This window comes from Mirounga angustirostris, unplaced genomic scaffold (assembly GCF_029215605.1).
Source record: "Mirounga angustirostris isolate CCGP_5_RB_7025 unplaced genomic scaffold, mMirAng1.0.hap1 SCAF_2, whole genome shotgun sequence".
Lineage (NCBI taxonomy): Eukaryota > Metazoa > Chordata > Mammalia > Carnivora > Phocidae > Mirounga > Mirounga angustirostris.
This window is the reverse complement of record NW_026991710.1, coordinates 106,578,295-106,590,407: the sequence shown is the minus strand read 5'-3', so window position 1 is coordinate 106,590,407 and position 12,113 is coordinate 106,578,295.

Below are 12,113 nucleotides of genomic sequence, written 5' to 3'. Positions count from 1 at the left end.
ACTACTGATTATAGATTACAGATTAATTGTAAGTAGTGATATATTAATTTTAAGATGCACGGTTATTAGCTGGGACTTGGCGATTCATTATAGGATTTCCAAATGCCATTATATGTAGAACTTTTCTCTTGGGTTAATTTCTTGAATCCTGGCTGCAAGTGTTCTGGGAACCAAGTGGGTAAAGAGGGTCAGCAATGGGGATCTCATCTCTTAATATATGTAGACTTTCACTTAATCCTTCTGTCTTAAATAAATCCTTCTGTCTTGCTTCACCTCTACTCTATGCTCTGCCTGGTCTGAAAATGTTCATGTCTTTTTGATTCAGAAATTAATCTCAAAGAAATGATAAAAAGTGAAGATCATGATATTCATTCAGTATGCTATCATAACAAATATATAAAAGGTGTAAATATCCAAAATCAGTGTAATACTTATATAAAGTCCATTCCATACAATGAACTGATATGTATTTACAAAAATGAAATTTAATTAGAATGCTTAATGGCATGATAAAATATTTATGATTTAAACTTTAGCAAATATTCAGGAGACAAAACTGTACATTCAGACTTTGTTAGCTAAACAAAAATTAGGGAATCGATTGGAAGGATAGTCACCAAATCTTAAAAATGACTGCATCTGGAAGTAGAGTTGTGAGTGATTTTTATTTTCTCTTTTATGCTTTTCTGTATTTTTCAAAATTTTAAACAATAAATATATATTACTTTTAGAATTAGGATGTATTCACATATAAATATGTAGAAAGAATGATTTGAAGAAAAGTTAGCAACTGAATTCTACAGGTGAAAATTTCCAACAGACTTCCATTCTCAGATATACATAAATGGTTTTTCAAAATATTGTGCAATTTAAGGATACATGGATAGCCTGCTTTTTAAAAAAGGCCCATTACAAATTTTTTATATAGGGAATAGTTATTATATAACTATTTTGGATAATTACTAAGTTATCTTAAGTTTTTGGTAATTTACCTTTTGTTTGTAACTATTAGATAACTTTTCCTTCCGACTTCAAATTTTGTGAGAAGTCTGTGGTGTTATAGATCACTATTCAGTTATGTTTTCATAATAAATCTGAGTTTGCCCTTAAAAGCAAAGAGCTTTCTTTGGCTGATGGCAGAAGAAGAAGTTAGAGTTAGAGTTCTTCCACATGAGAAGCACTGTATAAGACATTGGTGGTTTAGAGATGGAGGGGACTATTTAAGAAGGAATGTGGGGGGCCTCTAGAAGCAGAAAGTGGCCCTGGCTAACTGCCAGCAAGGAAATAGGGACCTCGGTCTTACAACTACAAAGAACTAAACTCTGCCAAATGACCTGAATGAACTTGGAACAGGGATTTTCCCTTCTGAAGACCCTTCAGATAAGGTCTTAACCCAGATGAAATCCCGATGTTGCCTTTGTGAGAACGTAGGCAGAGAACCTACTTCAAACCCTCCTGGACTTCTGACCTATAGCATGGTGAGCTGCTAATAAATGCATGTTGTTTAAGGATACTAAGTTTGTGGTCGTTTTTTAATGCAGGAACTGTTTGCATCATAGAAAACTAATGCAGTGCATTTTCAAGGTTGGTTATGGGAAATTGTCTCTGGAACCTGTGGGTGGAAATATCTCCATCAGTGCTTGGCAGCTCTGATGCAGGCATGGTTTCCAAGACACTACACTGCCCCGGCTTCAGTCTTAGTGTATCACCTGGTTCCTCTGCCTTCTCACAAACTCCAAAGATTGGAGTGCTCCCCTCAAGACACATAATAACTGTCTTCAAATATCTGAAAGGCCATCATGTGGAACATAGATTGTTTTATCCAGTACAGCTTCTGAAGTTAGAATTAGGACAAGTAGACTTTTTTTTTTTTTTAATATGAAGGCAGATTTATACTTAATATATACCACAAGTTGGAATCCTTGAGAAGCTGACTCTGAGATGGAGATTTCCGTGTAGGAAGTTTATTAGGAAGTGCTGTTGGGATGAACAACTGTGGGGAGAGTGCAGGGAGCGGGATTGGGCAGAGTGAGAAGCTGAACTGCAGCGTGGTCTCCAAAAGGCCACAGCCAATCCTATGGGCTTGATATGGGATGATCCTGCAGAGTTGTCCTGAGTTTAGGCAAGAGGGACATACTTTTGGGCTATTTTCTTATCATTTCAGAAAAGAGCTATGATGTTGGACAAAGTGACTCTCTTCAGCTGAGGGCACTTTCTTTTCTTCTTTTTCTTCCCCCTCCTCTTCTTCTTCTTCTTCTTCTTCTTCTTCTTCTTCTTCTTCTTCTTCTTCTTCTTCTTCTTCTTCTTCTTCTTCTAAGTGGTGGGGAGGGGCAGAAGGAGAAGGAGAGAGAGAATCTTAAGTAGGTTCCATGCCCAGCACATAGTCCAATGCAGAGCTGATTCTCACGACCCTGAGATCATGACCTGAGCTGGAATTAAGAGTCGGACGCTCAACTGATGAGCCCCCAGCCCCCTGAGGGCAGTTTCTGGAGAGGGACTCAGCTGAGAGGCTCACCTGTACACATTCCCAGCAGGGTGGGGAATGAATGCCTCCCTCCTAAAAAGGGCAGAGAGGGTGTGGAGAGAGGATCGTGGTGGTGCATCACAGCATCTAATATCGTATCTAGACTCACTAGGGTGACCGGGCTCTCCGTCACTGGAGGAGTTGATTCACAGAGGTGGCAGGACCCTAGCAAGGATGTGCACGGTGGAATCTCATACTGAACAGAAAAATGAAGTGGAGTGTGACTGCTTAGAGAGTTTCTGAATCCCTTTTTCTTTTCTAGGATTTCTGGTTGCTTCAGTTGTCCATGCCAACACTGCCTCACTCTTGCAGCTTTGAGGTGATGATCATTTGAGTACTCCCTGACTTAGGAAAAAGACATAATGTGGATGAAAGGGTGAAGCAGAGTCTTACTTCTACCACCCAGGGCAACATATGCATAGGATGTCTAGATTTTTTAAATTATAGAAATATCTTGATCTTCACCTAGAGGGATTTGCTTTCTTCAGCTTTTACAGTTGGCAGAACTGGCTTCTCTACTTCCATTTACACCTCATCATTTAGGAGGGGTCTTTCAGCTTCAAGATAGATCGAAATTATTTTCAGTCACTGGGAGAGTTTTGTCTGTTGAGTAGGTGCTCCTTTATGAAGGACTTGGAGAATCTACTGTTGCACTAGAAAGCGGAACAAAAAATGGACTTTTTTGGGGGGGCAGAATGGCACAGTTATAACAAGTTAGCACTTCTGACTTTTTCTCATTTATTTAACAAATCCTTAATGAGTACTCTTAAATAAATCTTGCTGTGTTGTCATTTAAAAATGCTTTATCACTTAGTTCTTCTTCTATCTTCCTATCTAGTGGAGGCATCTTGTTCGATGCTCACACTCCCAGAGGGCCAGGGATCCCAGCCACCTTTTCAGGAATTGGCTCTCAGCTCTGACCCACCGTGTTGTGCCCTGTCTCGGGCTGTTTCCACCGCTCTCCTGCTGGAACTTAGTAGGAGCATCTATACCCCCATTATATGATATGCCATTGATAGACATTTGCCATTCCCCAGAGCACTGCAGCCACATTTAGGCTTTTTAAAATCCTAAACATTTAATAAATGTGTGGAGATAGATAGGTAGAATGATAGGCTGGTGGATCAAGTTTTATTTGCCTGGTTCCAAATCCTTTCAGCATGCAAATCCTTAGAACAACGTAGGTGGGAAGCGCTCCTTCTTTCACCTACTCCTCTCCCTGGGGCCTGGCATCTACCTCCGCCTTCAAGAGCTGGGGATCAATTGAGCAGTATAAAAACTACTAGTGACACCCTAACTTCTTGAGTTGGAAGATACAACTCAGTCTTAGAATATAGACATGTGGGTTTTTTTAAATAATTTTTTTTAAGATCTTATTTATTTATTTGACAGAGAGAGAGAGAGCATGAGAGAGGGAACACAAGCAGGGGGAGTGGGAGAGGGAGAAGCAGGCTTCCCGCCGAGCAGGGAGCCCGATGCGGGGCTCGATCCCAGGACCCTGGGATCATGACCTGAGCCCAAGGCAGACGCTTAACTGACTGAGCCAGCCAGGAGCCCCTAGACATGTCTTTTGAACATGCTTTGGGGGCTGTGTGTTCGTGTGAGCCGCTGACAGTAATGTTATTTAATAATGGATGGTACCACCCTTCACTCTACCGTTAGGGGCTTCACACAGATGAGAGTGACTTTAACCTAAGCATGTGTAAGAAGCTGTGAGGAAGGGAGAATAAACAGGGAGGTGCTGCAGAGCCCCTGTGCCTTTGTGAAGTACCTTTGAGTCATCCATGGTCCAAATATAAATAAGGACAACGTAAAGTGGTAACAGTAAAGATGATGTGTCCATCATCTTAACGGCGAATTAAGGAAATGAAAAGAAACCTAAAGGGAAATGAGGCAGTGGCTTCATTATTATGATATGATAAAGATAATGTCTCCCTTTGGGGTGAATCATGGAGAATGGGAAGGCTGCTCCCATTCTACAAGACAGGATTCCTTAAATTCAGGGTCCTCTTGTAAAGGAACCCATGGAATGTACAGATATCACCTGGCCCTTTCCATGTTGCCCTGTGGGAATGGGGGCTGGGGAGCTGGCAGAGTTGCTGATAGTCCAGCAATTGCTATTTCTGTAATAAAGTCCTTGTTGCTAACCCAGGAGTTCCTTGTGTTTGGCTAGCATTCATGATGCTATGGCAGGCTCGCTTATCAGGTTGTAAGTAGGATGAAGTCTCAGACTCTGTACAGCTCTTGACACTGGGGAATAGGTGTATTTGCTGCCACTGGTATGTCATGGCTTCTGTGCCCTTTCAAGGGGAGAACAAGGAAATATATTGAAAAAAAAAAGTTGATGTACTAATAACTTCCTATTCTGAAACAATGCCACGAGGCTCTCCCTCTCCTTCCCCCGACCCATATTTACATTTTTCTTTTTCCACAGAGAGAACCTCAATTACTCAGAATATCAATGTATTCACTCCTCTTTTCTCTCGTACAATTAGGATATAATATGAATTTGGATTAGAATTATTATGCCAACCAAAGCCAAATCTTCTAAGCAGTTCTTTTTGTCCTTGGAGTATGTCAACTAAGGATACACTCAGATTACTATATTTTAAAGATACTTTATTTTTTTTTTTAAGATTTTATTTATTTATTTGAGAGAGTGAGAATGAGAGAGAGAGAGTACATGAGAGGGGGTAGGGTTAGAGGGAGAAGCAGGCTCCTTGCCGAGCAGGGAGCCCGATGCGGGACTCGATCCAGGGACTCCAGGATCATGACCTGAGCCGAAGGCAGTCGCTTAACCAACTGAGCCACCCAGGTGCCCCAAAGATACTTTATTTTATTATTTTTTGTTTTAGAGAGGGAGAGAGAAAGTAGAGGGAGAGGGAGAGAGACAGAGAGAGAGAGAGAGAGAGACAGAGAGAGAGAGAGAGAATCTTAAGCAGGCTCCACACCCAGCATAGAGCCTGATGCGGGGCTCCATCTCACAGCTCTGAGATCTTGACCTCAACCAAAATCAAGAGTGGGACACAACCGACTGAGTCATCAGGTGCCCCTATTTTAAAGATACTTTAATTAATTCAGTGATTTTTTTTCTGTGATTTGTTATTAATTCAATATATAGAGCTAGGTTCAGTTGTTTTTATTAAAATTCAACTTTGGAGCTACATAGCTGTATGGATGTTCAATAGTTTATTCAACCAGGCTGCTATGAAAGGGCATTTAGATTGTTCCAAATATTTTGCTATTACTAGTAATGTCACATTGAAAAAACTCTTTTTTGGGGGGGAGGGGGGACTGTATCTTCAGGATTATTCCTAGAAGTTAGAATGCTGGAACAAAGAATAAATGCATATACAGTTTTGGTAGACATTGCCAATCCCCACCCAGTGGATTACATACCATTTTGTACTACCACCTGGAAAGTTTAAGAATGCCTGTTTCTTCATAGCTTCAAGTGTGCATTGAAATGCTCCTGAATTTTTCCCAATATGAAAGGTAATAAGTGGCATCAGTATTGTGCATTTCTTTTATTATAGGTGAAATTATGCATTTTTTATATGTTTAAGGGTATTTATTTATCTTTTTTTTTAATTTTGTGTTTTCTCTTCCTCTTAATTTTTAAAAACTTACTTCCCTCATGGTTTTATTGAGGTATAATCGATGTATAATAAAATTGCACACATTTAAAATATCCAATTTAGGGGCATCTAGGTGGCTCAGTCAGTTAAGTGGCTGCCTTCTGCCCAGGTCATGATCTCCAGGTCCTGGGATCGAGCCCATGTTGGGCTCTTCACTAAGTGGGGACTCTTCTTCTCCCTCTCCCTCTCCCCCTTCTTGTGCTCTGTCTCTCTTTCTCAAATAAATAAATAAAATCTTTAAAAAGAAATCCAATTTGTTGAGTTTTGGCATATGTATAATGAATATACTAATTACCCCCAAAAGTTTCCTGTTTGCAATCCGCCTTTTTCATCCCTCACTCCCATCCCTGGGCAAGCACTGACCTCCCTTCTGTAACTTACAGATTCCCATTCAGTCAGATTTCCCATTTATTTTGAGGTTCCTCCACTCCGGCTAGTGGGGACATAAGCTATTTCCAGTGCTATACAGTCTCTGAGGATTGTTCCTTCTGCTCCTTTCCAGTGGTTCTTTCTCTGGCTCAGGAGTTTCCCTCACATGCATGTTTTTCCCAGTACTTAGCTGAAGGCTCAAGAGGAATCCTCTTCAGATCCCTGGAGTTCTCTAGCTACACAGCTCTCTCTTCTCTGTGCATTTTTCTCCTCTTGGGTACTCTGCCACCCCCCTCACCTCCCCCAATTCTAACTCTGTCTCTGCAACTCAATGGAGTAACTTGACTTTGTTTGGCCTCTCCCGCTCCCTTTGTTGTGGCCTGGAAACTCTCTTCAGGCAGGAAGCTGGGGCCCTCAGAGGCATGACTTCATTTGTTTTGCTTCTCTCAAGGATCATGCCTTGTGCTGCTTGTGGTCCAGTGTCTGAAAACCATTCTTTCATGTGTTTTGTCTGGTTTTTCAGCTGTTTCATATGTGAGAGTAATCTAGTCTCTGCTACTCCATTATGGCCATGGTCATAAGGTTCCCCTTATTTTTTATGAATTTTTTACATATTGGCGAGATCAACCCTCTTTATATATGCTATCTGTTCAAATATTTTCACCTAGCTTGTCATTTATCCTTTGACTTTGTTTATGGTGGTTTATTTTTCATGAAAAAGCTTTTTCTTAGTGCAGTCACATTTATTTAACATTTTCTTTTGTTGCATCTGGACTTCAGGTCACTTTTTAAAATTTTATTTTATTTAAATTCAATTAATTCACATATATTATAATATTAGTTTCAGAGGTAGAGTTCAGTTATTCATCAATTGCATATAACACCCAGTGCTCTTTACATTACGTGCCCTCCCTAATGCCCATCACACAGTTACCCCATCCCCCAACCCACCTCCCCTCCAGCAACCCTCAGTTTGTTTCCTATGGTTTTTTTTTTTTTAAAGATTTTATTTATTTATTTGAGAGAGAGAATGAGAGAGAGAGAGCACATGAGAGGGGGGAGGGTCAGAGGGAGAAGCAGACCCCCTGCTGAGCAAGGAGCCCGCTATGGGACTCGATCCCGGGACTCCAGGATCATGACCCAAGCCGAAGGCAGTCGCTTAACCAACTGAGCCACCCAGGTGCCCTGTTTCCTATGGTTAAGAGTCTCTTACGGATTGTCTCTCAAGTCACTTTTAGAAAGCTGTCCCACACTTAGATTATAAAAGAATTTCCCTTATTTTTCTACTACTTGCATGGTTTCTTTTCTTTTCCTTTTCTTTTTATACATGATTTGATCTTTTACCTATTTGGCGTTTATTCTTGTGTGTGGTGAGAAGTGTGTATCTAATGTTATCTTCTTCCAAATGAGTATACAGGACAGCATTTATTAAAAATTTTACCCTTCCCTATTGATTTGAGATGCTACATTAGTGACAGTAACAAAGTAACTTTCATGTATACTTGGGTCTATTTCTCTAATTTCTGTTCTGTTCCACTGGTCTACTTCTCACTAGCACCATGCTTTTTTCATTCTAGAGCTTTTTGTTATATTTCAGTTTCTGGGAGGGCTATTCTCTCCTTACTGCTGTTATTTTTCAGGGTTTCCTAGATATTCTTCCATTTTTATTTTCCCACATGAGCTTTAGCATCACATTTCCTAGTTAAAAAAACAAAAACAAAATAAAAAATAATAAAAAACCCTGGCATTTTTATTGGGATCACATTACATTTATTTTTTTATTTTTTATTCTTTTTGTTAACATATAATGGGGATCACATTACATTTAAATATTAACTTAGGGAGAATTGATATCTTTATCACAATGAATCATCTTATTCATCTTATCTAATAGAGAGATAGGTCTTTCTATTAGTTCAGGCCTATTTTTGTGTTCTTTAGGAGTGTTTTTTAAAAATATATTCCTTTATTCTTAGGTATTTTATTTATTTTTTAATTGAAATTTCCTCTCCCATTATGCTAAAAAAAGCCTTTGAAAAGATTTTACACTCACTTCTAGTCTCCCCACCCTCAAAATAAATAAATATGACTTACACACTTTGTCTTGAAGTCAGTACCTTACTTAATTAGAGGAACAGCAGAACCATCCCCACAAAGACCTGGACCAAAGCACAGATGCTTTTTTATCTGGTTATTGTTTGACTGTATCAAGGCTATTGATTTTCATATGTTAATTTTACATCCTGCTATATTATCGAGTACTTTTTCTGTTTGAGTTAGCTTTATTAGTGATTCCCCTGGGCTAGCAGGTATACTATTATATCACCTGCATACAGAAATTGTTTTACTACTGCTTTTCTGAGTAGTATGTTTGCTTGTTTTCTATTGCCAAATTTCATTTTAATATGATGTGAAGTAGTGGTGCAGATTGTGGGCATCCTTGCTTTGTTCTTGTTTTTTGTGGGAATGCCTTCAGTGTTGCCTTATTAAATAAGGTGCTGGCGTTAAGACTGGGTTGTGTAAAATCATATCATATTTAGTTTTGGGGGGTTAGTGTAGGGTATATTAGTTTGTTGGCGCTCTCATAACAGAATACCACAGACTGGATGGCTTAAACAACAGAAATTTATTTTCTCATAGTTCTGGAGGCTGGAAGCTGAGATCAAGGTGTTGCAGGTTCTGTTTCTTTTGAGGCCTCTCTCCTCTGCTTGCTGATGTCTACCTTCTCACTGTGTCCTCCATGGTCGTCCTTCTGTCTGTGTGTCTGTGTCCTAAATCTAATAAGGACATTATGGAATTAAATGATCCATTTTAACGTAATTATATCTTTAAAAGCCCTATTTCCACATACACTCCTGGGGGAGGTTAGGCTTCTATATATGAATCTGGGGGGGGGGGCGGGGGACACAGTTCAGCCCATAACAGATCATATCAGGAATGGGTATAAAGTTTTGTCAGGCTTTTTAGCATTAATGAAGATAATCATCATTTTTGTCCTTACTTATATTACTATAAGAAATTATAACAATGGGTTTCCTAATATTGAATTATTTTTACATTACTAGAGTAAATCTCATTTGATCACGTGTATTATTTCCTTGATGTTTTGGATTCTGTTTGCTAATATTTTTTTGTTTTGTTTTGTTTGCTAATATTTTAATTAAGGACTTTTGCATTAAAATTCCTAAGTAAGATTGGCCTGCAGTATTTTTGTCATATGTTTATCATGTGTTCATATCAATGTTATACTTACTTTGCAAAAGAATTTGGGAGTTTTCTTCTTTCCCTATGTACTAGAATAATATATGTGTCATTGGGATTATCTGATCTTTGCTCTTTTTATGAGAATTTGCCTGTGAAATCATCTGCACTTGGTGTTTTCATGTAGGGTGGTTCCTCAATAACTGTTACTGTTTTTTTCTATACATCTCTTTTAACATTCTGTTTTTACTGGGACCAATTGGATAAATCGCATTTTCTTAGGAAATTATTCAGTTCAGCTAGTTCACATTCATTTACAAAGTAATCTCTTATGATTTTAAAATTATCCTGTTTTAGGGCACCTGGGTGGCTCAGTTGGTTGAGCAACTGCTTTCAGCTCAGGTCATGATCCTGGAGTCCCAGGATCAAGTCCCGCGTCGGGCTCCCTGCTCGGCAGGGAGTCTGCTTCTCCCTCTGGCCCTCCTCCCTCTCATGCTCTCTCTATCTTATTGTCTCTCTCAAATAAATAAATAAATAAATCTTTAAAAAAAATAATAAAATAAAAAAATCTTTAAAAAAATAATAAAATAAAATAAAATATCCTGTTTTAATGGTTATTTCCTGGTTATAATTTCTTATTTTGTGGAAGCCTAGTTACAGTTATTGACATGTCTTAAGCGTTTGGTTTAAACTCTGTCCTTTGATGAATACCTATTCCTTGATTGGTGATATTATTTCATTCCTGAAATCCATACCATAAAACATACCATAAATTTAAAAATATTTGTGAATTTTAATGAGAAAATTACAATGTATTCCATCTTGACCAAAGATAACCAAATCACTTTTCATAGATTGAAAAAGTATATATCAATTAAATAATGTAAATATAAGTAGTAAACAACAATATGAAAGTAAATAAATTCAAATTGTGCATAAAATGTAACATGATGAAAATTTCTTATGTTCTCCAAAGGAAAAAGAGATGATTTGATATGGGTGGTGGAGGAGGGTGCAAAAGTCATTCCTGAAAGATGCGTTCTTCTTTCCACACGATCTTTATCAGTTTTGCCTTAAGAAGGTCAGGATTATTTTGCACTTAGAAATAAAGTTATAGCAATTGGAAACAACTTCAGAGCAAAATAAAACATCAGAAAGCTTTGAAACACATGGATATGGTCAACAAACTGCAGAGCACAGATCTGTTGGCATAAATAGGTCTGCTTAGCAAAATATTGGATCATCCAGTCATGGAGCTCAATTCAAATGTGCTCCATTTGAAATGTTCTTACCAGAAATGTATTGTGTAAATTAGTTACTATCTTTTTTCTTTTATTATTTTTTAAAAAACTTATGTATTTATTTTAGAGAGAGAGAGAGAGAGAAAATGAGAGTGCCTGCAAGCTGGGGAGAGAGAGAATCTCAAGCAGATTCCCCACTGAGCATGGAGCTGACTTGGGCTCTATCTCAGGACCCTAAGATCATGACCTGAGCTGAAATCAATAGTTGGTCACTTAACTGGCTGAGCGACCCAGGCACCCCAGTGACTGTGTTTTTTTAAAACTGCAACATTGAAATACCACTTTTTAAAAAAAGATTTTATTTATTTATTTATTTGTTTGAGAAAGAGAGCACATGCAATCGAGGGGAGGAGCAGAGGGAGAGAGACAAGCAGACTCCATGTTGAGCACAGAGCCCTACATCTGGCTCAATCTCCCCACCCGGAGATCATGACCTGAGCCAAAATCAAGAGTTGGATGCTTAACTGACTGAGCCACCCAGATGCCCCAGAATATTACTATTTTACAGAGAATTTAATTGGAGTGGTTAGGGAGTAAATATAATTATAACAAGAAAAAAAAAAGAGTCTGAAAAGCAATATAATGTTTTAAAAGTTGTTATGATAAAAAGTCATTGAAATCAATAGTCATTATATGAAATGAGTCTGTATTTCAATATTACTGCTCTAATGGATAAGAAAAGCCAAGATAATCACATCTAAGTAGTTTATTTTGGTAGGAATATTGATGATTCATCCAATATATTGCTCCATTAGGCACTGAACATTTCTTAGTCTGGTTATCACATCCTTTCAAATTTTAACTTAGCCCCTTGAGTTATATTTCCAATTATTCTTGGATAAAATTCCAATTTGTTAATTCATCTAAAAGATCTCACAGTCTGGTTCTCAGAAATCTCTCCAAATCTTAAATTTTTCTCCCTTCTCCAAGAACCTTGCGTTTTATGCTCTGCTGACATGCTTTTGCTTTTTAAAATTTTACCTACTCTAGCTCATCCCCAGCCCTTGTAAAAGCTGTTTCTTCACCTTAAATATCCTTAAAGCCTTTTGGGTTTCACCTCATTTTCTCTTACAGAGGAAT